At 40.0% G+C, this 26,772-nt stretch overlaps 1 pseudogene; it reads left to right on the top strand.

Annotated features, from left to right (window-relative positions):
• Positions 1–10,022: 10,022 nt before the first annotated feature.
• LOC115384623 (cadherin-22-like) overlaps positions 10,023–26,772 on the top strand; it is a 30,345-nt pseudogene continuing 13,595 nt past the window's right edge.

Below are 26,772 nucleotides of genomic sequence, written 5' to 3'. Positions count from 1 at the left end.
AAATTACAACCTAAGGCATTATCAATGACAGCAGTTACAAGACAACAGAAATCGCTAACCTTTCCAGCAAGGTTTAAATGTCATGAACGAGTCCTTTTTGTCACCGTTTCAAAGTACAAGACAAACAGGATTACATGCAGATATGCCGTGAATACATTACATTTAAACAGAACATAACAGTGTGGAGGTCAGTAATAAGACGAAAGTGATCAGTTAATTCATGTTTTTGAAGTGGTGTGAAGCTTTCTAGCACAAACAAATGATGCTAAGTAAAAGGTCTTTCAAGGCCCAGATGAGCTCTATTAGCCATGAGGCCGAAGACGGAAGTCTCAACCTTTTCCCGACCTCCACACCAGAAAATACAGATGATACAGAATACTGTAATCAGACAGCAGCAGCTTGCTGGGACTTTTAAATGTAAAAACTCAAATGTCGCAGCTAAGAAAACATAAGAATGCTACTTTAATGTCTTCAAATTGTTGACAGGTTTGTAAACCTTCAAATAATTGGGATTATCATCAAAATATTTGCAAGGCTGAAGCTTCATAAAGTGTGAACTTGTGGTTTGATATGAACAATCATGATACATTTATTTTATAAGTTCGTAAAGGGCTTTTCTAGGTTCCGAAACACTTTTCAAGACAAAAGTTAAAAAAAACAAAAACCAAATTGATTAAAAACCAGAGAAGAGCAATAATTACAGTGTTAAAATCTGTTGTATAATTTCGATTCAGCTTCATGTTCAGTAGAAACTATTGTCATACATAAAATTTTAGACTTCAGGCAAAAACAAATGTATACATGATGATTTTATTTTATTTGTTTTTATTTAATTTCAAAGCAAAACCCTACAATAGATCTCAGTGTTGTTTGGTTGCCATTGAGAATGTTATATTAACTTTGAAATACGAGAAATATTCACCTGACAACGAGCTTTTACTGAAATTTATGCAAACAAGCGGCAAGCTTGTGTTCAGCTTTGGATGAATTACTGTAAATGTCCCACTCACGTGAATGTGTGAGCTGGTGACTGCCTTGTTTCTCCGTGTTCGCTCTGTAACGGCGACCTTTCCGACTCTCCACCTCTCATCCAGTGTCAGCTGGCAACGGCTCAAGCTTCTGCGACTTTACTCCAGACACAACTGACATTAAAGACGAAATATATACACAGAGACGGTCTTTCTTTATCTTGAGCCTTAAATGATAGAGAGGTGACCGCCGGGTCCGGGTCTGGCGCAGTGATGCACTGTGACGTAAATGATCCTCATGTCTCTTGGTAACCAAGGACATACGTGGAATCAAGTTTGTGCCGTTTTCCCCCCTGTAAAGTCACACTGGACCTTTCACAAGTCCGTGTGTGTCACCATGGGGAGACGTTTTGATGTTCTCTCCTAAAATAATACAAAGTGTTCTCACGTTTGGGTTTAGAACAGCAAGCACAGGAAGGCCATAAGGAATCGGTACAGCAAATCACTGAACCCGTGTGTTTTTTTTTGACAAACGGTGTCTTTTTGTGCTGAGTGAAACTGCTTTCTTGTCTCCGTTCACGATGCTTCACCCTCCTTCGACAACACAATCAAGGTTTTCGCCAACGTGCTGATGAGCTTCACCGTAAAAACCATTGGTCACTCTTCAGGGATATGATCGTACAGCGAGATACTCATCCATGCATCTTCAGCTTAATGATACAATGGAGAGAACATAGTCATTATTTTATGGTGCTTGACAAACACATTGCAGAAAATGAAGGAAGAGCGTGCATTTTTTTTTTCATCTCATTGGTTCCTTTTGGCATTGCAAAGAAAATGAAGAATGTAATAACTTGGGGAAGCCGGAAGGTTATTACTATACCATTAGAAGTAAACTTGAGGATGGAGGAGGCCTGGTGTTCCTCCTCACTTTTTCAATCTTATACAGATGAAGTGATTTTGGGATTGCAGTGAAAGCAGAGGAGATTGGATTCTGCATCTAACCACCACTGCACAGACAAGAAGGAAGAAAACAATGCCATAAACAAAGCTGATTTTAAAAGTCTTCATATTTGTTCCTCTCTCATATTTCCCCAGACTGTGATTACTTCAATAATCAATACAGCCTACACTGAATAGCAAGCAGTCTCATCCAACACAAACATTAACACAAAATTAGACTTTTTCGCAGTCCTCCCAGAGCGACTGAGGCCCTTTTGTGCTCCGCTTCTTTGTTCTCGGCATTATGTCAACGGCACATTTTAATGTAATTGAAGATTTAATGTGGCCCCTACACCTTTAAATATCAGACATAAACCACGCCTGCGCTTGAAAGATAAAGACTCTCGCATTGCCGTCAACAAAGCGTCCTCGCAGACATAGTCAGTGGTCAATGTCGACAGAATGAACATCCACAATGTCTCTTTATCGCCTGTTTAGCGCTCCGAGTGGAAATGCAGACAGGACAGAGAGAAAGAGAGAGAGAGAGAGAGAAAGCCGCCACATTTATGATGTGAAAGAGTGAAGCAGAGGCTTAATTTCCTCTTTTTGGGGGCACCTCTGCTCATTAACTCTTGAGGACCACGGGGTCAGCCTGTCAGAGGACATTGTTAAATCTACAGTGTTGTGGCACAACCCTTAATTATCCAAGTCCATTACTAAACTTTTAATCTGTTTTATTGTCTGTGTATCAGTCTGAGACAAAACGACAACAGCTGCCTGACAGCGCTCGCTTTTTTTTGTGCCCTGGGATCACCGCCTGCTACAAAAATTGCAAAAACAAGCTAAAATGTCAATTACTGCATATATGTCTAGTTATGAACTAAGATGTTTTTAGCTGAAGTGTAAATACCGCTGCGTTCCCCCACCAATCAAACGCGTGCACGCCCTCAAATTCACCCAGTTCACCAATTACTCCTGCAGACGCTGTCACTGTAAGTAAACAAGCTCTAATCTGTACAGTAGCCGTCGCTCTTCCAGAGAACGCAGAACCCCCCCGAGTACAGCAGCGGTGTTTAAAGCACCGGCACTCCCCACACTTCCTGAAAGTCCTCTACATAGAAACCTATCACGTTAAGTTAGAGTGACATATAATTTTGGAGAACTGATGGTATCACTGCTTTTTTTTTTCTCACCAAGACAGGTAGGTAGGGGAAAAAAAAAAAGCATCACCCGAGGGCAAAAAGATACCGAAGTAGCTGAAAGTCTTTATCTCTCGCGCTGTCGCAGGGTAAAGATGTATCCTATCCTATAACTTTTCTTACTGACTGTCTGGCAAACAAATGCGTAGTGTTTGTGATGCTTTTTTTTTTTTTTTAAATAGAGTTTGAACGTTGTTCCCAGCATCTCTAAATAAATCCCATGCTTGTTGTAACATAGTGATGAGAGATAAGCGTTTCCTTTCAGTCAAAATCAGAAAACGTGACGGAAAAAAATGTGAAGCAATAAACAAATTACAGTATATGAATCGGATAAATGAATCAAAAAGAGATGTGATTCACTAGCAGATTGCTGTAATAAGGTATAAATTGGCAAGTTGTCCAGGATTACTTACACAAAAGAATCTCAATTTTTGTTTGCGTAGACATAATAGATGTTATTGCTGAGCGAAGCACATCCATCACAACACTTTGTGATCGGGGACGAGTGTTGGTAACTTGGCTGATTTTATCTATTTTTTTTCTTTTTATGGTCCTTTATATAATCATTCACATGTCTGTGAGGTTACAGTGGTGGACGGAGAGAATGTGAATACTCAAACTGTTGTGTTTTGTTTCCCTGCACTTGGTCGGTTGACATGATTAATTTGTCAAACAGCAGCCATGCATAGTCGTGGTGCTCGTGGGGAATTTCAGGCGCTCAAGGCCAAAGAGACGCTCGCCTGTAATGTATTATTCTCACATTATTGTAAATGCGGGGATCTTCATGCATATGCAACCCCTGGTGTGGTCATCGCAGAGTTTGGATTCTCCGTTTTCATGAATACTGAGCAAACATTTGTTTTTTTATTTAGCATGAACCCTCAACCTCTCCTGAAAAAATACTGAACATTTACACATTTATACAATGGATATGGCCGCATTATTGGAGTGGCTGCCTTCAGTGATCAGTCACTTTGAATTATTTTTGGAGCCGTGTTTGCTGGTCAGGGGATTTGACTGGTGAGCAACAGTTTAAAGAATTGATCAAGCAGAGACAGATCCTTCATGAAAACAAAGAATTCTTAAACAAGCAGGATCTCACTTATCAAAGACGTAAAGTCACCGGAACACCAGCACAACGTGGCCCGGGAAGATTAGAAACGGCACTCTGCGGAAGACTTTGCTGAACTTGAACTGAAGCTTTGTTGCCAAGTCCCCCCAAAAAAAAGCCCCACATTGATTGAGTGTCGAAGCCGCTTCGCAGTTTCCAGCCACCAGCAGAGGCGCGTTGGCAGAAACACTGAGAGGAAATGACCAGTGCCAGTTGACTTCTCAGTCCTCAACTAAAAGGTTTATGTCTGAAAAAGGGCAACTCTGTGAGTGATGTTGACAAAGATTTTCTTGTTTTACAGTAAGCTCCAAATATCGGTGAATTGCAGGCTTCCCCCGTGTCTCGTTCAAACTCCGCGATGCATATCTGAGCAGAAGAGTGAGGACAGAGATGAAACTCTTTTGTTTTACTTTATTTACTCTTCTCCTCTCGGTGGGTGTTTGTTCGGATGGAACGTCTGATTTCATGTATTTGTTTGGTCAAATAGGTTCAGGAAGATTTTTCCTGGATTGTTTGCTTTCATTTCTTCCATCCATTTTTTTTTTCCATCTCATGAAAATCATTTCTGAAGCCGTTCGCACGAGCAAACAAAAATCTATGCATTTAGAAGCACGATTTGAATCTCCTTGGTGTATCATGTGTGCATTTCCACTTGTTAAAGCTGTATAATCTCGATCGTGCTGAACGTTTTTTTCTTTCTTTTTATATGTTTGGAAATGAGCTCCTGTTACTGTGCAGGAAGATTTTTCCTCTTCACTTGCTTGATTCCAGTCTTTGATAACCTAAATCTGCACCTGAATCATTGAGCTTTGTGAACATTTTGTGCATAAATGGTGATACTAATTCCACCATGATAATTAGATTATTGATATATAGTAAATCTGCACAATACCCATAATAGTTAATACCAAAGTCTGATTATAAACATGTCTTGACACATTCTCGTTTGTACATGCTGCTTCTTTGACTTTGAACCTTCCATCTTTCTTCTATGCATGTCTGTGTGGTTCGGGGTTGCTGGAGCCAATCTCAGTTCACTATGTGTGAGGGCAGAGTACATCCTGGAAAGGTCGTCAGTCCATCACAGAGCAAACAGAGAGAGACGCACTACAACACACACTTACATCACAATTTATAAAGGAAGAGGCAAAAAAAAACATTCACAATAAGAGCTATTGAGTGAAGGTGAGAACAGTAACTACTGCACCATCTTGCAGTTCAAAATCTGGTCTGTAAATTGTCAGTTTTGCTCTGTGATGGACATTAGATGAGACTAATTCTCTAGGGTGCAGACTGCGTTTGCCTGGACCAGCCAGCAGCACCATGCGCACTCCAAGGTGGACAGATTGATATATTTTGCAAAGTGAATGTTGGTATATATAACTGAGTTAAACTGGTCACAATATTTTCATCTTCCCCCCCTCCCTTCCCCCCACCCCCACCCCCGGATGGACTCGAGCAGAGGGAGGCCAAGAACAGATGCTGCTGAGTACATTTGTATCCTCATTTCCCCCCTTATGGCAAAAGCGACATTTTAAAGCAGTTTCCTCCAGCAAAGAAGTTGAACCATTTGGTCTTAAGCTGTATAACACTCCTGACGCACACCTACACAAACACACACAAGCGTCCATGTGTGTGCGTGTGTGTGTGCGTGCAGACAGAAGTACACACACACACGCAGATATTTTCGCCCCGTCTCCCCTGAAGTTATGTCAGTATAATTCAGTGCCTGAGAGACAGTCCCTTCTGTGGGATTCTCGACAGCTGGTGTGTGCCGCACAGATGCAGAGCATGCCAATAATCTGTTGAAATCCTTTTATTCTTCTTCTCTATCTGAAGGCAGATTTAGAACAGCGCCACTTGGTCCACATGAATGAACCTGTCGCACTGAATAACTCCTCTTTTTTTTCTTCTTCTCTTTCCGCGGATAGAGTTTGCGGTGGGGAGGGGGAGGGGGGGGGGGGGGCGGATCTCACATTGTTTCATCTGTTTTGAATCGTAGGAATTGAAATGTAAAATGTGTGACATCTGATGATTTCTGCGGGTTTTCATTCTGGCACGGCGAGGACAGCGATATAATGCGGCGACGAAATTAGAAGTGGAAGAAGAGACGAGATATCTAGCTGTAGTGGAGCTCTCTATGCATTTATGTTCTTGCTGCTCTGGCAGAAAGCAGTCAATTAAAGCCCTGCATTGATGTGAGGATTATGCTATTAGTTGAGAGCAGCATTCTCATTAGCTGCTGTGCCACTGTCAGACGGAACTGTGTGTGAGAGAGAGGGAAGGGAGGGGGAGTTTGAGAAATATTCTGCTGTAGCGTGATGATCATCAATTTGCTTAGCTGTCTCTGGTCTCTTTCTTCTGCTTGGTCCGCGGCTCATCGGTACATCAGCTGTGAACACATCCCTCATCCCTCCACTGACTCGTGACATAAACATAGTGCCTCTTCGTAGGTCTTCGTTTTAAATTATACTTACTGATGCCTGAAGTTTGGGTTGATCCTCGGCATTATCAGAATCAGTTGTGGAGATGAGGTGCCTCTCACTGTGGTGCAGGTGTTTAGTTTAAGCAAGAGCACCCCCATCGACATTGAAGGCTTTAATCATTTTCACCCATCCATACATCCATCAAGCCATAGGATGGGCTGGATCTCATCCCAGCTGATGTTTAGTGAAAGGACTGATTAAAGAGGAAAACAACAAAAACAAAATGTATGCTTTTTAGAGATTCAACGACTAGAAACAGCAGATCTTTCCATTATGCTCTCCTCCACCCTCAGCCAGATTTGCTGCAGTATATTTCTGTGGCATGAAGGAGCAGGATGGACCCTGAAAAATGTCACCAGGCCACCACAAAAAGTCAATTACACACAGACACACACACACACACACACACACACACACACACACACCACACACACCCAACACAGATACCCTCCGGCGGTTTAGAGTTATCAAGCTTGCCTTTGGGTCGTAGCAGTTAACAAGAATACCTCGAGGAAGAGGAAACAAAAAAAATTGAAAAAAAAAAAAAATCAGTGGCTCAATAAGATCATGCAAACTGAACACATAGAGGCTCTTTCAGCCAACAAGATCAAATTTCAAACCTTTCTGCTGAGTGACGACAGTTTAACCAAGGCCACTCAAAGCATTAGAAAATTGGTGTAATTATATCTACACATTTTTTGTTTACAATTTTTCAACAAACTGTATGTGCCACTTTTTGAGAGTGGGAGTTTAATGCCATAGCAAATTTTTTAAGGCTCACAAGATTAAGTATTGCGCAGTATACAAATAGGTAGCGTGATTATGCTGACCAAAAATGGGAGTCCATTTCTGACCTTAATAATAAAAGTAAGATGTATTTGGAAATGCCAGTGCACTTGTTGAATAAAAAATTTTAAAAAAAGAAAATACCAGCGTATATAAAATAGTCTGAAGCTCAAAATGCTCTCAGATCATTTGATAGGAAATGATTTATATCTCAAATGTCTTAAAGATAAGGCAAAATAGCTTCACATTCCATGCAGACTTCCAGAAAACAAAGAAGATGTTTGATCTCAATTGGACATGAACGTATCAATGCTGTCCATCCATCCGCTGTCCAGCTTTATCCAATGTCTCCCTGCAGGGCCTGGAGGGAGGCAGAGTCCGTCCCAGGGCTAACAGTCAGTCACCCTGTTTTAACACAGGAAAAAAATGCAAGTGCATCGTCAAAAAGTTGGCATTTAAGCACTTGTTTTACTAAGTCCCAACAAGCTGAAGTTTCACTGCTGATCTCTGTGCTGCATGAACTTTTTTTACACTTTACAAAGTCATCTCAGGGGGAAAAACACCCACAAGAGGGTTTGAACAGGTCTGCAGACTGCATCTTTGACACCCCTGCTTTCAAAAGACTTTTTTAGATGTAAAGTTATAAACTTATGAGTCATTTTGTGTTTTCAAGGAACAACAATGTCAATACTGCAGTTTTTGATCCACTCATGACATGACTGTGCAAATACTATACCATTATTATTCACAAAGCCTTAGATTCGTATTGATATAGATTAATATACACTGCCTTGTCTCTCAGTAAATATAATATAGATTTTTGTTGCCTTTAGTGTATTCAAGCTCAAATCCCAGCTGAGATTTGTTTGTCTCCTGTTCTGTTAGCATCTGCAACTGAAGTACGAATGTTAACCCTGATCTCTTAAGAGTGCTAATGTAGTGTTAACATGATGCTGTACTGCATCATTAATTCTTAAAAGTGACTTTATTTAATTGCACTTAACCGTGTGCCATATTTGGTTAATTACATGACTTTAAACTCAGCCAATGAAAGACTTTTAACTGCAAGGATTTGTGTTTTTTCTGCCACTGGCTAATTGTCGGTAGCAGCATGGTGGTGTTTTTTTTTTTTTTTTTTCCTTCTTCTTCTTTTTTTTCTGTAGGGTGCTACTCAAATTGGTTAACTGGATGGTGACAGCTGCGTATGCTGATTTATTCATAAACAGTGTAATTAACCAGGATATCCAGGCCAGCACTTTCAGCAACCAGATCACTCATTTAACACCCAGATAATTTTCTCTCTTTTTTTTTTTCTCTCTTTCTAGTTCCTCCCTCTGACTCTCATCTCACACACACTTACACACACTCACACACACACACGCACACACACACACACATACAGATGCGCGCCAGCAGCCTCAGGCTCTCTTCTGTACTGTACATAGTGTTTTATGAGTAAAATGGAAACTCCATCAGACATTATCATATGATTAAGAGTGGGAATTAAAATTCAAGGAGAAGTCTGGCTAATATGAAGTGGGTTTTGATTGTGCTAATTATATAATCGTCTCCACTCCCACGTTTACATCCAGGCCCATTAAGGAAAATGTCTTGAGAGTGCATTGTGGTGTTATGCTTCCTTGGTATATTGAGATTGAAAGAACACAAGAGCAAAAATCACAGGACTGCTTTCGCACGCAGGTTTGTCAAAAGCATTTATTAGTCATTATCATTTAGTGAGGTGTGCCACTTGCACTCAGACTATTAAACAGCTGTATACAGTAGTGTCATTATCAGATAGTGGGGACCTAGAGACAAAAATGAAATCTTTGGTACCCTTTTTATGTCGCTCACCGGTGCCAGGAAGCGTTATTCAGGTAATGGGTGCAATTTGAGGAAGCATTAGATTAAAACCCTTCAGCACTTAGCCACAGCGCCATACCCAGTACCTGCTCCCTTCATGGAAAATTGCATACATTTGCGTCTTCTCTCTGTCAAAATCGACGGCAGTCAGGAAGCTCTGCAAGAGTCTCTTCCATAGAGTCTCACACCTTGTGTAGAGCAGCCTGTTATAGAGAAAAGTCAGCACGTCATCAAGATTTTAGCAGCAGCTGCATGTCCACGCGGGTGCATCGAGCTGAAGGACTGCTGTGTTCACAGGCAAAAAAAAAAAAAAAACCTGCAGACCAGCACACAATCTCTGTACTTACACACAAGTCTGAAGATAATAGGCTTAAATGTAAAAATATGCTTTGCTTTGCAGTAATGTGTATAAAGTGCAAGTGAGATTTGAGCCATTATGAAGGCTTTATAGAGTTTTTTTTTTTTTTTTTCACTGGGTAGAGTGAAGTCAGATCTCTGTTGCTGGATGACTGGAAAACTGTGGGAGAAATGGTTGAAACATAGAGAAAGGTTTGAATGGATCTCAGTGTGTTAATCTGTGGCTTTTTTTATGAAAAATTACCGCTCGTCTCATTGTGATAGAGCCAATACTTTCTATTTTTTTTTTCCCATTTGGAACGGGACACAAATGTATTGTGACACACATCTGCGCTCTGTTTCTCTAGATAACCACACAATGGCTTCACACTCAGCTGTCAGCATCCGGATTCTGGATGTAAATGACAATCCTCCTGAACTGGCTACGCCGTACGAAGCCTCCATATGTGAAGATGCCAAGCCGGGCCAGGTGAGTTATTTGTTACACCGAATTCAATTTGTTTGTGCATGCAAAGAATTTAATCTTCATGTCTGGGAAGTCAAAATGAAAAGGTGCTGGTTCATAATCACGATTACTGCTTTGCTGAGCAAGAGGATAAAGATTAGAATGTGATCTTGTTTGCGTCGCCTCACATAGAGAGGCTCGATTTCATTGGAGATAATTACAGTAACAACACAGGATAAGAGATCTGAAAAGTGGAAAATATTGAAGTGCTGAGTGGATGGTCAGATCAGTGAGAGAAAGATATTAAAGCTTGTTGGAGCCCACAGCAAAGGCAACTTTGATTTTCTATTTGAACAGTTTCATTACAAAATCAGGTCCATCAGGCTGGCTTCATATGTTTCACATTAGATCACAGACGAGCCTGAAAAAAACTCCAATCGTTACATTTCGTTTCAGTTTCTGTCACTTTTCACATTCTTGCTCCCACTTGCTTGCGTCATTATGGATTCCGTTGGCAGCAGACAATCACATAGCAAGAGAAACCAAAATACAAGTTTATGTTATCAGAAAAGAACTAGAGATTCCAGTCGATTAAAATTTTTCAACTAATTCATTACAAATTTTACCACAGTTAATCACAATTAATCACAGTATTTGTGAACTGGTAATCAATACAAACTTACCAGTTTAATACACAAAGATGTCTTTTAAATCTTTTAACTTAAGAGGAGCATGTATTTCAGTTGTGAACAGCTTCAGATCCAATTTTCTTTGTGCTAAATCGAATCCTAATTCTGTGATTAATCGTGATTGAAAAAATAATAATCGTTGACAGCCGATTAATGTGGTTAAAACGGACAGCCTTACATCGAACACAGTATTTTGTTGGTTTGTGTTTGTGTTTGGTTGGTATTAGGGCTGAACGATATGGGCAAAATTTCATATCTCGATATCCATGCCAGATATCTCGATATCGATACGATATATTACAATGGATTCAGTGAAAGTTAAGCATTTTTCAGAAAAATAAAAACATACAGGGCATGAAATTCGTCAAAATTTTAACAGGCCCTCTAAATTTTTTCAGCAGGTCCTCAGAAAATTTTAACAGGTCCTCACAAGTTTTAACAGGTCCTTAATTTTCAATTTTGTAAAATGCTGATCAAAAACAGGATCCAACAATAATTTTTTAATTAACTGTTGTATTTTGTTGTGCTTGTTTAGTTCTGTTTATATCTATTTGCTGCACTGTGTCTGGGATGGTCTATCTTCTTATGCTATATGGCCCACCATAAGTTGCAAATTTATAAAATGATTTTTATTTATTTTGGTGCAGGTATGCATGTTGCTAATTGCTGACTGAAGAATCCCAGCTTTGACAAGTTCCTTTGGTGGTGGTGGCACATTAACCCTAGAATCCATACCAGCACAAATCACATTTCATATAATGTACTTGCACCCAATTGAAACTTAATATTTAGCTAAGATCCTGCTGATGGCTGTGAATGTTAGTGTAGATTCTGATTCTATTCAGTTCTTAATCTGACCAGGTTTTGTCTCTGTATGTATCAGACCCTAGAGGACCTCTCTCACTGATGTTCATTGATGTTGTTCTGCAGCTGTGACGGCCTCATTCAGGGGTGGAGAACTGTAGTATCGCAGTAAATCAATAACTGTTTCGGCAGATTTGCATATTTACAGTTACTACTGTTTACACCCATTGCTGTCATCGTGTTCTGAATTATTTGTTGTTTGGAGTTCACAGCAGCGCCTGAATGCAGCAGTACCTCCTTCAATCCAGCAGAGGGCGCATTGTTATCGTTAGATGCATAGTGCAGCGTGAAGCACAGAGAAGAAGAATGCAAAAATGGAATCCCAGAGTTACGAGGCGTGTTGGTTCTGATTGATTCATTAAAAGAGACGCAACGCAATTTCATGATAAAAAAAAGCCAACAGGCGGTAAGGACCTACTTATATGGCACCTAAACCGGGGAGATTCCATCTCAATTGGTCCCCGCCGCCATTTTAGGGAATTTCGTGCCTTGATAATACAAAAGAATGTAAAAAAATGCAGTTTTTAAAAAAAAAAGAGAACTCACTGCCACTACCACCAAATTCGTTTGTGCAGATTCTGCAGCCGCCCTCTCTTCAGCTCTCATGTTGTTGTTTTGCTTTCTCCGCCGCGTGTAGCACATGCGAGTGTGCGTCTCCGTCTCCCTCCTGCCCCTCCCTCTGATGTTTCTCATTGGCTGCCATCAGCTGTCAACCAGTAAACGAGGTTTGTGGTTGGCTGGCCTGACCTGTGCACAGACAAGCTTACGTGCAGGGCAAGCAGGGGAAATCTTGATATCGTTGATTTTGAGAAACTAATGTCCTGAATGTTCATATCCCGATATCGATATGATAACGATATATCGTTCAGCCCTAGTTGGTATCATTACACCAAGAAACTAATGGAATCGTCTTCAAGGTCATTTCCCTGTGATGAAAACAGCACAGGCCCAACACTCAAGGCAACAGGTTCATTTGTGTAAATATCTCTGAGCTAATTATTGGAGGGAAGGTAACTGAGGTGTATTCACGCATCAGTAATTCCTTCTGTAATTTTATTCCAAGGTGTGCTGTATAATAGGTAGACACACTTCCATTTAATTCAACAGCCAACCTTAAGAAAAAAAAAGAAAAAAAAACAAGATGGCTGCATGGCTTCATTTTGTTGGATTGCCACATTGCAGTAACATCAAAAAAGAAGTATTTATATATTTACCTTTTATAACAAAGATACAAATTGTGATGAATAATATTCAACAGTTTAAAAAAAAAAGGCAGATAGAGGAACTCTGGATCAACATCAAGGTGTCTGATGCTAATATTGGTGTCCTCTGTTCTACAGCCTCATTTGATTTAGACTAAATTAATGAGTCACAAACACATGAATGGTTTAAGGCCAGATTTTAAATTAGTAGCTGTTGCTGTTTCACACATATCTTGTATGGTAATTATTGACAGTGGATGACATTAAAAGTCTTTTTTTATCTACATTACTCTTGATTTAAACATCGACATCGTGTTCTCTGGGTGATTCGAGTGTGACAAAGGTGCACGGAAGGAATCTGTCCAACATACAATTACACATCTACTCTCATTTACAATAGGTCATAGTGCATGAAAAGAAAAGTGGGACCAAAAGCTAAACTTAAAACACTTCAGTTATGTGTAACAATCAGAACGTTGTACCAACAACATACTGACACACAGTAGTATGACACATGTTGGATGGAATCCTGCATGAAAAAGAACACCTGACTGAAACAAACATTCGGCAATAAGGTATCAATAATTAAAGGAAGATGACAGTAGCTATTTAAATTTTTATCTGTAACATTTATTTTGAGTGTCAGCCTTTAGTTGTGTTTATTTTGCTTTGTATCATAAATTATTTGTTTTACTATATTAAAGTTTTATGTCATTTAAAAAAAAATGCTCATATAAGAACACTTAAATGTATTTGTGCATGTTGCACATATTGTAAATCAGCAGAATTGTTCGGAAAGTGCTCCATCTGTCCATCTGAAATTCAAAAGATTATTGCATTCCTTTGTGAATCTCGCATTTACCTCCCTGTAGCTCAATTAAATAGGCAGTGCTCTTCTTTAACCTTGTCATTAGATAAGTGACCTCCTTGCAAAGCGGCATTATAACACAGTTGCCATGAGAAATGCCGCGTGTTCCTTTCCTCATGTGTCCTTAATTCAGGAGGATGAAACGTCTCAATAAAATGTTGATCTATCATTCATTATCTAAAAGGCAAACAGGTGGACCCTCGGAGAACAGCAGGAGAAACAAAAGAACAAACTGTAGACACAGTTAAATCCAAGAATGAGTTTTATGTGCACTATTAACCAGCGCTAATCAAACAGTTGGAGCCCGTGTGAAAAATGGAGACAAAAGGCTCTGCTGTTGTTATTTCTGATCCAATGGGAGGCCGGGCCTTTCCACTGATCACTTTTAAAAAATGGACAAAGTCATTAGGGTATTTTATTCACCTTACTTAGCCAACAGGCCCTGGGCTGAGTTAGACCCAATTATCATGTGCAGAGCAAAGGAATAATTAAAACAGCAAGGCTTTAAAGTGGGGCCTCCATGCTGGAAGCTGCATTTACATGTGTAATGAGGCTCAGGCCTCTCCTCCCCTTGATCCGCAGACACTTAACCACTTATAGCCCCCGTGTGCCTCTGCAGCGCCGCCAGTCTGCGTCTTTCCAGAGCGATGTCTGGTCTGATCTCCCTCACTCCCACCTCACTCCTGCTCCCATCTGCGAGAGCCCACATTAACCTTCAGCTCCTAATCACACAGAGATGATTAGTCTTCCAGCAAAAGAGATCATTGCTCGCTCCCAGCTTTGCAAAAGAAAAAGGTTTTAATGTTCTCATTAGAGAGAAAGGCGGTAAAATATTTCACACTGTAATTACAAACCAAAAGTACATCAGTGTAATATGATGTTTTATCACTGTTGCTATCACCACATCTACATACAGTTTCCTGTAACTTGGATTGTTCCTAACTCGGACTGTCTAATGAGAAGAAAACAAAATCTCACAATATTTCTTATTTTTATTCATTTTTCAGAATAATATCAGTGTCCTTTCTTGGAGTGACTTGTTGTATAAGTTGTTGTGGGCAGGACTCCCTGAGGCGGATGTCAAGATTGAATTAAAGTGTTTTCACCTGAGGTCAAAGGTTTTCAGACGCTCATTTTTATCCTCGGGGGTAAACCGCCGGCGGCGAGGGCGGGAACAGTGTTCTCCTCCTTGTGATTTTCATACTCTGTGGGGTTTGTTTGTTTTTCCAAAATGGAACCATTTTCTTCACAATATCCTGAAGGAAAACAACTTTAATGCTACAAAGTTCTAGTTTTCTTAAAACTAGATAAATTAATAAAAAAAGAAACTGATTCTTATTCCACACTGATAAATTGATGCAGGTTTTCTTCACTCCACACTGTCTCAGCAATACAATATTGTTCGTGATTTACTAATATCCTGCATGAAGAGTGCAAAATTGCACTCAGACACAAATAGAAGTTGAACTTTATCTCTCGTGTTTGAGTCATAAATGTCTCAGGAGTTTTCAGATTGTAAAAAAAAATGCAATTATTAGGTTTTCAAGTCAAGTAAATCACACTTCTCTCATTCTGTGAGCATGAACTGCTAATATAAGATCTATAATATGATTTATTTGTCTTTCTGATGTGGTTCTCAGTGCATCCTGTTAGTAAATCAACTTCAATCTATATGTGCAAGCAATACTATGTTTGCACCAGTTTCTTACCAGTTTCTATACACCCGAAACCTTTAGAAAATCAGGACTTATTGCAGAAGAAATGCAACATGTTCATATAAGGCTGCAGCAGCCTAATCATAAACCTTCTGATGCAGGATTTATGGGATCAAATGCTTTATTAAAGTTATACATTAAGTTAGCGTTATCACACTTTAAATGTTCAATAATTTATGCAAGAAAAACTTTATACAAGTCAATTAATTATGCACCATGATTTAAGTAGAACATTAATCTGGTCGGTGCAGTCATATTATTTATTTACAGGCTAGATGTGAACCGAAGTGGACATTTAAAGAGAACTTTAGAGCCAACGTCAAGCCAAACTGAACAGCTGGGCTGTTTTTAAACATACTAGGAGGAAAAAAATGCATTCATGTTTATTATTGTCATTAAGAAAAATCAAGTAAAACACAGTTGGAGACCATTGCATCAAAAAGTTGTGTCTTCCACATTCCTTTCTAACAGTGAGGCAGCAGTTTTCCCTTGCTCCATTTATCCAGCTAGGTATGTTAAAGAATTAAAGTCGCCATGTTCGCCAACTAGCTTTGGCTATTTATGGGCGCATAATGTCTGCAGTTGCTTTCTCAACGCGAGGAGCGTCAGAGGAGTATAGTGTTCTTGATCAAGGAGGACGGAACTCTTACTGGACAAAAATCAATCCACTTTTAGGCTTCCGACCGGAGAGTCGGGAAAATAATAGAATGTAAACTCAGGAAATGTATGGACAGTCATCTTCTCTACTTGGAGGCATTTCTATGAAACTCTCAGATCCTGTTATATTAATATGTACAAATCAAGTCTACATGGTTTTGCTGAAGCAGAAGGGTTGTTGCCTGTTATGTTAAAGCACTTTGATGTCTCCTGCTTCCCAGCATCCTCTTACTTATTCAGTAAAATATGTTGCCAAAAGAGGAGCCCAGGGGTACGAGCATCAGTCGACAGATGTTTGCGTGTAAAATGAGCCTCAATTTTGTTCCAGCTCTCCAGAATGTTGTTAATCAATTTGGAGACTTGGACAGGCCAACGGCTCTCGGAAATGGGCATAATTAAGTCCATTTTTCTTTCACCTGGAATACGGAGATGTCAGACGCCGCCGCGCTGTCCTCCTTCGCCTGATGCATCTGCCTCTGGACGGAGATAATGTGCTCTTTGCTCACTTCATCTGCCCTCTGTGAAATCCGGGGCTGAAGTTAGAAGAGGCGATTGTTGCTTTGTTCGACATCTGGCCTGTTCCACCTTCCTTATTCAGCCCTGCTGTACAGACAGAATTAATTAGAGCCCACATAGTACCTGTTATTGCCCAAGTGAATTGCCTGTCAAGTTGTTTGCTTTAGATTAAAAACTTTCCACTTAGGAGTTGTGTTTAAGTTCCACTTTACAAAAGAAAAACTCAAACCCACTTCGGGCTATTATCAAAACTTCATCATTAATAAATGGTATATAAAATAACCTGCATGCATTTGAAGTGATCAGCGGTGTAATGTCTTCCTATCCATTTGTATCAGTCGTCTTCATACATACTGCATGACACCCCAGTACTTGCCCACCCCCTGCACACACACGTTACTTTCAAACGAAGGCAAGCGTCCACACACCCACACACACGCGCTGCACACACAGCCTTCACTGTCACACGCCTAATGTGTCAGATCAACCCGCGGTTTACTAAGCTAATGAGGAGCGTGCCATTGTTCCCCGCGCCGTGTTATCGCCCGTCTCGTTCACGGAGTGTCAGCTCGCTGGCTCGGGTCTGGCTTTTTGGTGGAACCACAGAGAAAATCAGATTTACCTAAGCCTTTTAACCGCGGTTGGGTTTGATCCCATTTAGGAATTGGCAACACAACCTATTTTGTTTGTGTTTAGAGGGAGAATGCGAGTGGAGGGAGGGGGAAGGGTTGGCTGAGGAGTAAATAAAAAAAAAAAAAAAGAAATGGGTGACACGGACTAAGCAGCTTTTGCTTGGGGACACAGTTCAAGCCAGGGCCATGACACAAATTGTTAAATAGCTTCTTACCTTTTATTTACAGAGGCCTCTTTGGGATTTGTACAGGTTGATATTTGGAGATAAAAAAAGATTCAAAATAAGTAAGTTACCGTAAGCCGGGAAATAGAAAGCCAAAGAGCAGAAGACACATGGCGAACGCAGATTGGATTCACACTTCTATCATGTAGCACACATGGGCACAGCCATGCCAAGAAGGAAATGCATGCTTAATCTGTTCCTAAAGTATTAGTTGCAGGTTCAGCTGCAGAAGAAATACGCCTGTATGCATCATTTTATGTACTTTTCAGACAGGCACTGCTGTTGAGAAAACATTTAGCTTCTGCTTTATCTGGGAAGATTAATTCAGAATACCTTCAATAAACACAAGAAAAATTAGTATATTTTTAGATAATTTTCTTTTATATGTGCATATAATCAGAGTGAGAAATGAGTCTTGTCTTCTTTGTTATCTATGACTCAGTCAGTGATTGTTGCACATTCAACGTTTTAATAGGGATAACTTTCATTTAGTAAATTATCACCAAGTAAGGTCAAGTTTTTCATACATTTGGCTCAAAGTGCTTTCTTTTCTCATTTCACATGCAGTGAATGTGTGAGAGAAGAAACTCTTCTAGGAACTGATGTTTTCATCGCTTTAGCTCTCATGCTTCAAGGTAGAAAACTTAAAACAAGGTTTAGTTTTTGTTTTGTTTTTTTCTTTTTAATCAAAAAGGATTCTTTTGTTGGCCCAAAAGCAAATGTTTCCTATGAGCCCATTATTGACTGTGTGCAATATTCTCATTTCAAAGACATTAAAAAAATGAAACCTTAATTTAACAAGAGATTAAACAAATCAGGATTGTGTGAACCAAGTCACACAGAACTTATTCAAATCAAAATCAAGGCAGAATGTATATTGCAGTTTCATTTGCATAAATAAGGTCAGCAGTGGAGCAATTTAGTATGTTAAAGTTGACTATTTTAAAATCAAAACACCCCTGAAGGTGCTTAGGATATAATTTCAGTCAGACAAATACAGCAGGAATATTAGCGTAGGTATTCTGATTGTTCCGTGTAAGATTCAAGTCCCATCTTCATTCCAACTATTTTGAATCCACGTCTCGATTTGCCCATTTTCCCAATCTGCAGCAACTCTCTTGAGTGACACGTGAACACAATCTTTGCCTCTCAGCCCATTCCTCGCCCACCTCGTGGTATTTATGTGACTGAATGCAGAGGGACAGATATCATATAGTGCCATGTATGCAGAAAAAAGGCTGGGTGGAAAGCCAAATACTAAGCATGGCCCGGGGTAACGGAGGCCTGTCAGCTCTGCCGTGCCGTCTCACAGCTGGCTGAGTAGGTCACAGCGACAGATCACCTCAGTTTGGCCACGGCACCGTCAACCTCCAACCCTCGGGAGAGTCGCTTTGAAAAAAGCTAAATGTTAAGCCTTCCTGAAACGCACACTGGGATCACACACACGCGCACGTGAGCGCACGCTGACTCACCTCAAGCATGCAACGGAAGGATACGGACACACACAAACACACACACACACACACAAAGTCGTACGGAGGTAGTGCACAAATGAAGCAGACCAACACAGACAAGGAAGAAGACCCAGACGGACTCACACTTTAGCCAGACAGTAGGAGACGGAGTGAGTCATCTGTCCTACTCACCAAATGCTTCTTCCTTTTGTCTCACAAATGTTCATGTTGAATCAGATAAACCCACAGACGAGACAGGCATGGAAATTTTGAAGCATTTCCAATTTTGTAAGTTTAAACCAGCGTCTGCAGCACAAGCTTTGAAGGAGAATTACTGAAACATTAGGTTTTAGTGGTTCTCTATTGACCTGTTTATTATTGTCTATCAATTTTTAAAAACCTCAAAGAACTTTTTTTTTTTAAATGTCTGCCATTAAAAGAACAACCTCTAAATATGCCTTTTGCTGTAATCACACAATCTGGCGAACACGCCTCTGGAAGATGGATGGATTTTTTGCGGTGCGGCAGATGACCTAATATGAATGGGGAAGCCATTCAAAAGTTTCAATGGATATAAGATGAAAAACTTTCTTTCCAAGTAGCATTTCCCATTTCAGCATTGCTTTTAACTCCGTGTCCCTTAAAAAAAAAAAGAAAAGAAAATCACAAAAAAACAGTGGCGTTCGCCCCTCTTACCTTGAATGCAGTTAGGGGCAATAATACACGGAGACATTGTAATTCTCCACTGGATGCCATGAGGACGCTTTTCACCACTCAAAATAATGGATGCATTTGAAAACACACCTCTGACGCTCACAGTGCATTCCAGGCTCCAGAGATGAACCGCTCACTGCACATTTTAAGTAGTTTCCCATTTTTATTTATTTATTTATTTTTTTTATTTATTTTATCTGTTTATCCATTACCTCCCCGGCGCCTGACTGAGACGGTTGATTTCTGCTGCGAACGAGGAAGCCGCCTCCCTCTCACAACCTTCACCTCTCAGGCACCTCGAGTGGAGATGGGCTGTACTTTTGGGAAAGTCTCCCCTCCTAGCTTTCCAGAGATGCGAGAGATTTAAGGGGGTCAGGAGAGGGACTGCTAGATAGAAATCTAATTAGGTGATTGTGCTTGAGGGAGCTTCGCTCGCTGCTCGATAAACTCCCACACACTCGCTCTCCTCCTCCCTCTCTCTCTCTCTCTCTCTCTCTCTCTCTCTCTCTCTCTCTCTCTCTCTCTCTCTCTCTCTCTCTCCTCTCCTGCTCGGCTCTCGGTTTGCACTCACCCTGAGAGCTGCCTGAGAAAGTCCCCCCGCTGAGGGCACAGTCGCAGAAGGCAGATCATGGCTCACTTACTATTTCTTCACTTCTTCTTCACTTTCTTCAAAGAAAAGGAGTAGTTTCAATCATCCACTGATAATAAGGCCGTTGCATTCGGTGTATCCTCATCTGCTTGTTATTGTCTTGACATTCAGACTGAAATAAATCTGACAGGGCCTCGAGGAGTGATGACGAGAAAAGATTACTCCTGTTTTGGCGTACAACACACTCAGCTGTATTTTATTATAGATCACCGTGGATGACGGGATGTGTCGCGGCTTCTGCTTTATGACATTGTGTCTGTGTGATTGTGTGAGAGCACACACACATGTCAAGGATGTTGGATCCTGCTCAACATAGCTGACGGCTGTGAAAATCTTTTTTTATTATTATTATTATTCTTTGCACAAATTAGCTTTTTCTACCTTATTATATTGGTTTGGACTATCCTGATTCATTATTAGACAAACCAGTGTTTTGTTTTGTTTTGTTTTGTTTTTTTATAGTGTAGGATTTGTTATGGACCGTATTCACTTGTATAATAATAATAATTAAAAAAAATCTCAAAAACTTGGCTTTTATTAAAATATTAAAACATTCTATTTATCAGTGCCTTTCATGACGGCCAAGGTCAGTGGTGGAAAGGTGGAGCTGGGTGTCGTCCACATCGCAGTGACACTGTAACATTGTATTTTCTGAAAATGTGGACAATCAGGAGAAGATAGAAAATGGAGAGGATGGGATGTAGAACAGAGCCCTGGGGTCCAGAGGACGGGAGGGGATGGCTTGGATGTGAAAGATAATGTGCATCTTATATAATGCATATAATGTAAAATGCAATAATAAATATCGAGATGACTCATCGGGTTACGTCTTATGTGTGGAGGCTCTGGGTTCAAATCTCACTTGCAGAGGCATATATTAGATGCATATATCAAATGAGGCTGTGGTCTAAAAGTTGAAGAAGCATGGTAATACCCAGGAGTTTTTTGTTTTTTTTTTAATCACTGCCTTGAAATTTAACCATTAAGTACTCAAGGTGCCTCAGGAAGTGCATCCAACACTAAATTTAATCGAAGTCCAATCAGATGAGTCATTGTGACAGCTCATGAAGGAAATATATATATATATACACATATAAAAATGTCATTCTGTTTGGTGACCGGTTTTATGTCGTCCTTAAAGGGATATTTCAACATTTTGGCAAATTGGCCCATTTAGCGCAATTCCTTAGTCATTTCGAACAGCATACTTACTTTTTTTGTGAGGGCGAGCTATTGTTTATTTAGAGGTGAGTCGGGGAAGGTTTTCAGGACGGACACAATGGAAGTGAATGGTATTTTTGGTTCCCCTTCGTCAAACTCATCAAATACACAATCCAACAACCCCAAAACACTTTGGTGAACACGTTATAATCCGCACATTCACTACGCTGTGAAATATTAATGCAAAATTACCAGATTGAGTTGTTTATGCGAAGATAGCTAAGACGGAACTACTTACTAAACATGGCGTCTGGGCGTAGTGATTTCAAAAGAAAAAGTAGTTCCCAGTATTTGCTTCAGTGTATTAACGCTACAATATTATTTGTTGGTGTTCCACAGCGTAGTGAATGTGCGGATTATAACGTGTCCACCAAAGTGTTTTGGGGTTGTTGGATTTTGTATTTGATGAGTTTGATGAGGGGAACCAAAAATACCATCTACTTCCATTGTGTCCGTCCCGAAAACCTTCCCCGACTCACCTCTGAATAAACAATAACTCGCCCTCACAAAAAAAAGTAAGTATGCTGTTCGAAATGACTAAGGAATTGCGCAAAATGGGCCAATTTGCCAAAATGTTGAAGTATCCCTTTAAAATGTCAGGAAATACATTAATTTCAGAAACTTGAATATTACTAGCATCATTCAGTGGCAAGGAGAGGTTAAATATAAAGATGTGCTTTATTATCATATTCAACACTTTCAACTTTACATTCTTAACACCTTTCAAAGCATTTGGTGATAACAGGAACAGGACTGTGCCACTGTTGTTGATTTTAAGAGTAATCATGTTAAATGTATACTTTTTCAAGATTTTGCCAAGACTTCTGTTTACGTATTTAATATTCCTCCAAAATAATGATTCCCAGTTAATTTCAAAGGGTTGCGAATTACGTTCACCAAGCTAATACCTGTTTTTTTTTCTCTTTTTAATCATGTAATTGAATTACTGCTGCGATACAAGTTAAACAGCCATCGGTTTCACTGTTCATTAATGCACTGCTTTGTCCCTGCTGACAAACACACAGACCATGTGTGAGCGTACATCTCTTATAACAAAGCTCTCTTAGTAATCCTGATTGGAAAAACACTTGTGGACGCACAGCTGGATAACAGACCTGTCATTAGAACACGTTCCACTTGATTGAATCACATCCAGCTGCTGTTCGTCCACATTAAACTGGAGGTTTACACGCATGCAGGATACAATGAGGTCAGATCACCTGCAGAGGTGGCTGTAATGCTGTCAGGTTTAACACAACTGTAAGCATAATAAAGTTTTTAATCCACTGTCAACAGTAGTTTCCAGTCACCGACTCGTCTAAAACTAAAACTTTAGGTTGATACTGGATCAACTTATTTATGCCTTAAAATAAAGAGGCAAAAGCTCACATTCAGATATGCCCTGAAATGCATGACGTGCATTTTAATACTAGGTGTAAACAGACAGGAAAATAATCCTGTACAGCCTGGAAATGTGAGGAAATTGCTTATTTTCAGAGGCAATGACAAAACGTATACGTTTAAAACAAGACACTGTCATATATTTCAATTTTTGAGCTCTTTGAATTGCAAAGTGTGAAATTCAAGCGATGACACTTTGCAACTTACGGTAATTTGAGACATGCAAATCCTGACATCCCACAGAATGGTTCGTATAATTCATCTGAACGAGGATACAAGCAATGTGTTGTTCATTTCTGTGTTTTTTTTGCGATTGTCATGTGCGGCTCATGATGGAAGAAGCATGTGATTTACCCTGAAATCATTCAGAAGCAATTCGTAATTATGGAGTAAGCCATATCATCCTAAACAGCCTCCCTGAGCCGTGGCTATGACTAAGCCTGTTCTCTCAATGTGATGTAACTTCACTGCTGAGGAGCCGTTTATTGTAAAGGTTCCCTTTTTTTCACATTATAAGCTCAAATGCCACACAATAAAGGAAGATGCTGTTATGTCTGTAAAATATAGAGTGCATATACAGTGGGACTGTCTGAATAATTAATAAGTACACACTTTTTGAAAGGGCATGATTGAGAAAGATGTTTTGGACAAGATGTTTATGAAAAGTGGGGATTCACTGGAAAGGGCTGGCTTGAAAAAAACAAACAAACAAACAAACAAACTGCAGAGACATATAGACAGTGACAAGAAACAAACAAAAGGAGATTTTCCTCGACTTAAACCAGGCTGCATTTAGTATTTTTAAGCATCCAGTACCTGAAAGAGGGGATGGCTGCTTTAAAAGCTGAGTAATGGCTTGATATATTTGCCTTGATCTTATCTGCTACTTTGAGCTTTTGTGAGATCAGACAAAGGAAGTACAGCCATTGAACAGCCTACTTTAATCATTCTGAGAAATGCCGCACCGAGTCGTCGCTCTGGAGGTTGTTTGTCACGTGTGTCTCCACTGATTCTGAATAGTGCCTGTGAGCGATTCTCCCGTGTGTGAGAGTATGCATGCGTGTAGCTGCAAGATTCGAGATAAAAACCAATGCTCTTGAATGGAAAAACAGAAACACACTTTATTTGTCATTTTCCCAGCTACTTGTAACTTAAACACAGTAGCCATGTTGCAGCATAATTTAGTGATAAAAATGCAAAGTGTGGCGTGAGTGGGTCTGGCAACTCTCTGAGGAGTGTTGTTTATTTAAACTGAATATTAAGAATATAGATTTGTTAAAAGGAAGGCTCTTTTGCCAAGACTGAAAGCCCTTAAGTACATACTAATGAGACTAGCTGATTACAGTGGGAGTAATGCTGCCAATACAAGCAAGAGCTGACGGGAGTGCAATAAACTGAAATAAATACCTGAGCTTTTGAAATAGGCAAGCAAGCGCGAGAAATTATTGAAAACTGACACCGTGGAAAGTCATCTGCAGGTTTGAATCGTAAAAATACATTATTGGGTTTTTGGCGAAATGACATTTGCCATCTGTGCCGCATGCCTGCTGCCTTATATGATAGACCAGGAAACAGCAGTGGATGATGAGGACGAGAGAGACGAGAGCAACACTGCCGTGCAAAACCGCATGTTCACTTTAGAAGTTGAGCTTTAGATTAGATTTTTGTGTTAAGAGTGACATTTGATCGTATTGTACCTACATTAGGTGTAACACCCTCCCGAAAACTGTTCTTTAATACTAAATCTCTGTCTGCATTGTATATAAAAGCTATATGAAGTTCAAACTACAAAAAGAACATCAGCTCTTTTTTCTCAAAAACATAAAAAAACATTTTATGATCAGCACAAACATTGCCTGAGATTTAATCTTTTTTTTTATTTTTTTTTTTTTTTTTTTTTTTTGCAGAAGCAGCAGCAGCTGCTGCGTTTGTTGCAGAAAAAGTTGTGAAAAAAGTTTGTTACTAACAAAAGTTGTACAATCTGAATAAATCTACTATTTAAAATGGAAAAAAAATGTTTTAAACACCTTAAGGCAATGTCTCTTCATTAAATATTTTTTCAAATTCTAAATCTGGTTCATTGCTCTAGATCAGAGCAACCTCACTTACCTCAAGGCAGCGTCCATTGCTCTGGTTCATCACTGTAAATAGTCTCTTTCTATGTATTTAAATCATTGCTGGTGCTCCAATTTTAAATTTGTATACTTGATAAAGATGCATAAAGACTAAGATTAAATTCTACACGATAGACTCTTTTTAATGGCGGTGTTGAAACCAGGTGTAAATGTCATTGGTCAAGCCTGTCACGTGACTGCATCACGTGGACAGGGGAGGTGCTGGGATGGGGCGATTTATGCAAAACTTTAACTCAGAAAATCAACAGATGATTCACGTGAAAATCGGGCTCTGGTCAACACCCGTCGTCCAAACACATGCTGTTTAGGTGAACTGGTCACTCCAAATTGCCTGTAAACGTGAGTATGGCTGTCAGTCTTTGTTTGTGTTTGACTGATGACCTGTCCAGGCTGTACCCTGCCTGTCACCGATCGTCCAGTGTCGTCCGCTTCAGCCACAACAACCAGATGAAGTGAGGTTGAAGATGCATTTTGTACTGTTTGCTTTTTTTCTGTTGTTAGATTGTATTCCTTTTGTCCAGGATTTTCAGAAAATTCTGACTTTTAAACTACTTTTAAAACATATTTTGAGACATCTGGCATTTCTGCTGCACGCTATTGTCTGCAGCTTTTTCCTTTTTTTTTCTTTCTTCATTTTTTATTCAGCTCCACTGCTTTTGTTTTCTAGTGCGAGTAAACAAAGGTGAAGGAAATCACAATAATAAGAATGTGGACTCGTACGCCGTGTGCTTGCAGAGGAAACAGAGCCGACGGATGTGATGTGAAAATATCATTTATCAGCTTGTGGTTTGATGCTGACTGCAGAGTAATAGGATGAGAGGAGGATGAATTGTCACCGAGAGCCCCGTGTTAAGGTGAAAGGATCTCCAGGGGCTGTTTGATGTCTGTTCGGCTCACTGTGAATCCTATCTCACCTTATTGTGTCCACACAGAGTTCTCAAAATTGGATCACAGTTGATTTTTATCTTTGAATGTGGATCACTATTATTGCATTAGAGAGGAGGATGACAATCCCATCCGGCCCGGGTGACTCTCTCTCTCTCTGTTTCACTGCACATTTTCATTTTGACTTTGCTCCCCGTCTCACGACAAATAAGTCACATTCACACAATGTCTCCGTCCTTTTCTTTTTGGACTGAGACTTTTCATGATAGTTTTGCATTTCGAACATTAACATTCTTCATATTGCAGTGTCAACCTTCAGGAAAGAGAAGGTTTTTTTTCTTTTTATATCTTTGTGACTGTAGCGCCTTTGAACCGCTCTTTCACAGGAAACCTCAGTGTGTTGTATCCGGGTACAAGCGCTCCACCTCGGTCTCTCCTTTATGAAAGAGACATTTGAAATGCAAAATGCTTTTTTTATATTCATTTCCTTGTTCCCATTGAGTACATCTGAGGAGATAACCTGTTTCTTTGCCGGCGTCGCCCCCATTTTCCCCTCACTTTCTCTCTTGCTTTTGACTCTGTCTTTTTCAGTTAATCCACACCATCAGCGTGGTGGACAGAGACGAGCCGCAATCTGGACACCGCTTCTTCTTCACGCTGGCTCCCGAAGCCTCCAGCAATCGACACTTCACCTTGTGGGACGTCAAAGGTGAGAGTCCATAGATCCGGTTCATCAAATTGTGGTTGAAGAGGAGTTTTTGAGTGGCTGTGTGTTATTGTCAGGATGTA

The sequence above is a fragment of the Salarias fasciatus genome, unplaced genomic scaffold (genome assembly GCF_902148845.1).
Source record: "Salarias fasciatus unplaced genomic scaffold, fSalaFa1.1, whole genome shotgun sequence".
NCBI classification, from domain to species: Eukaryota; Metazoa; Chordata; class Actinopteri; order Blenniiformes; family Blenniidae; genus Salarias; species Salarias fasciatus.
This window is presented reverse-complemented; position numbering and strand designations above follow the sequence as displayed.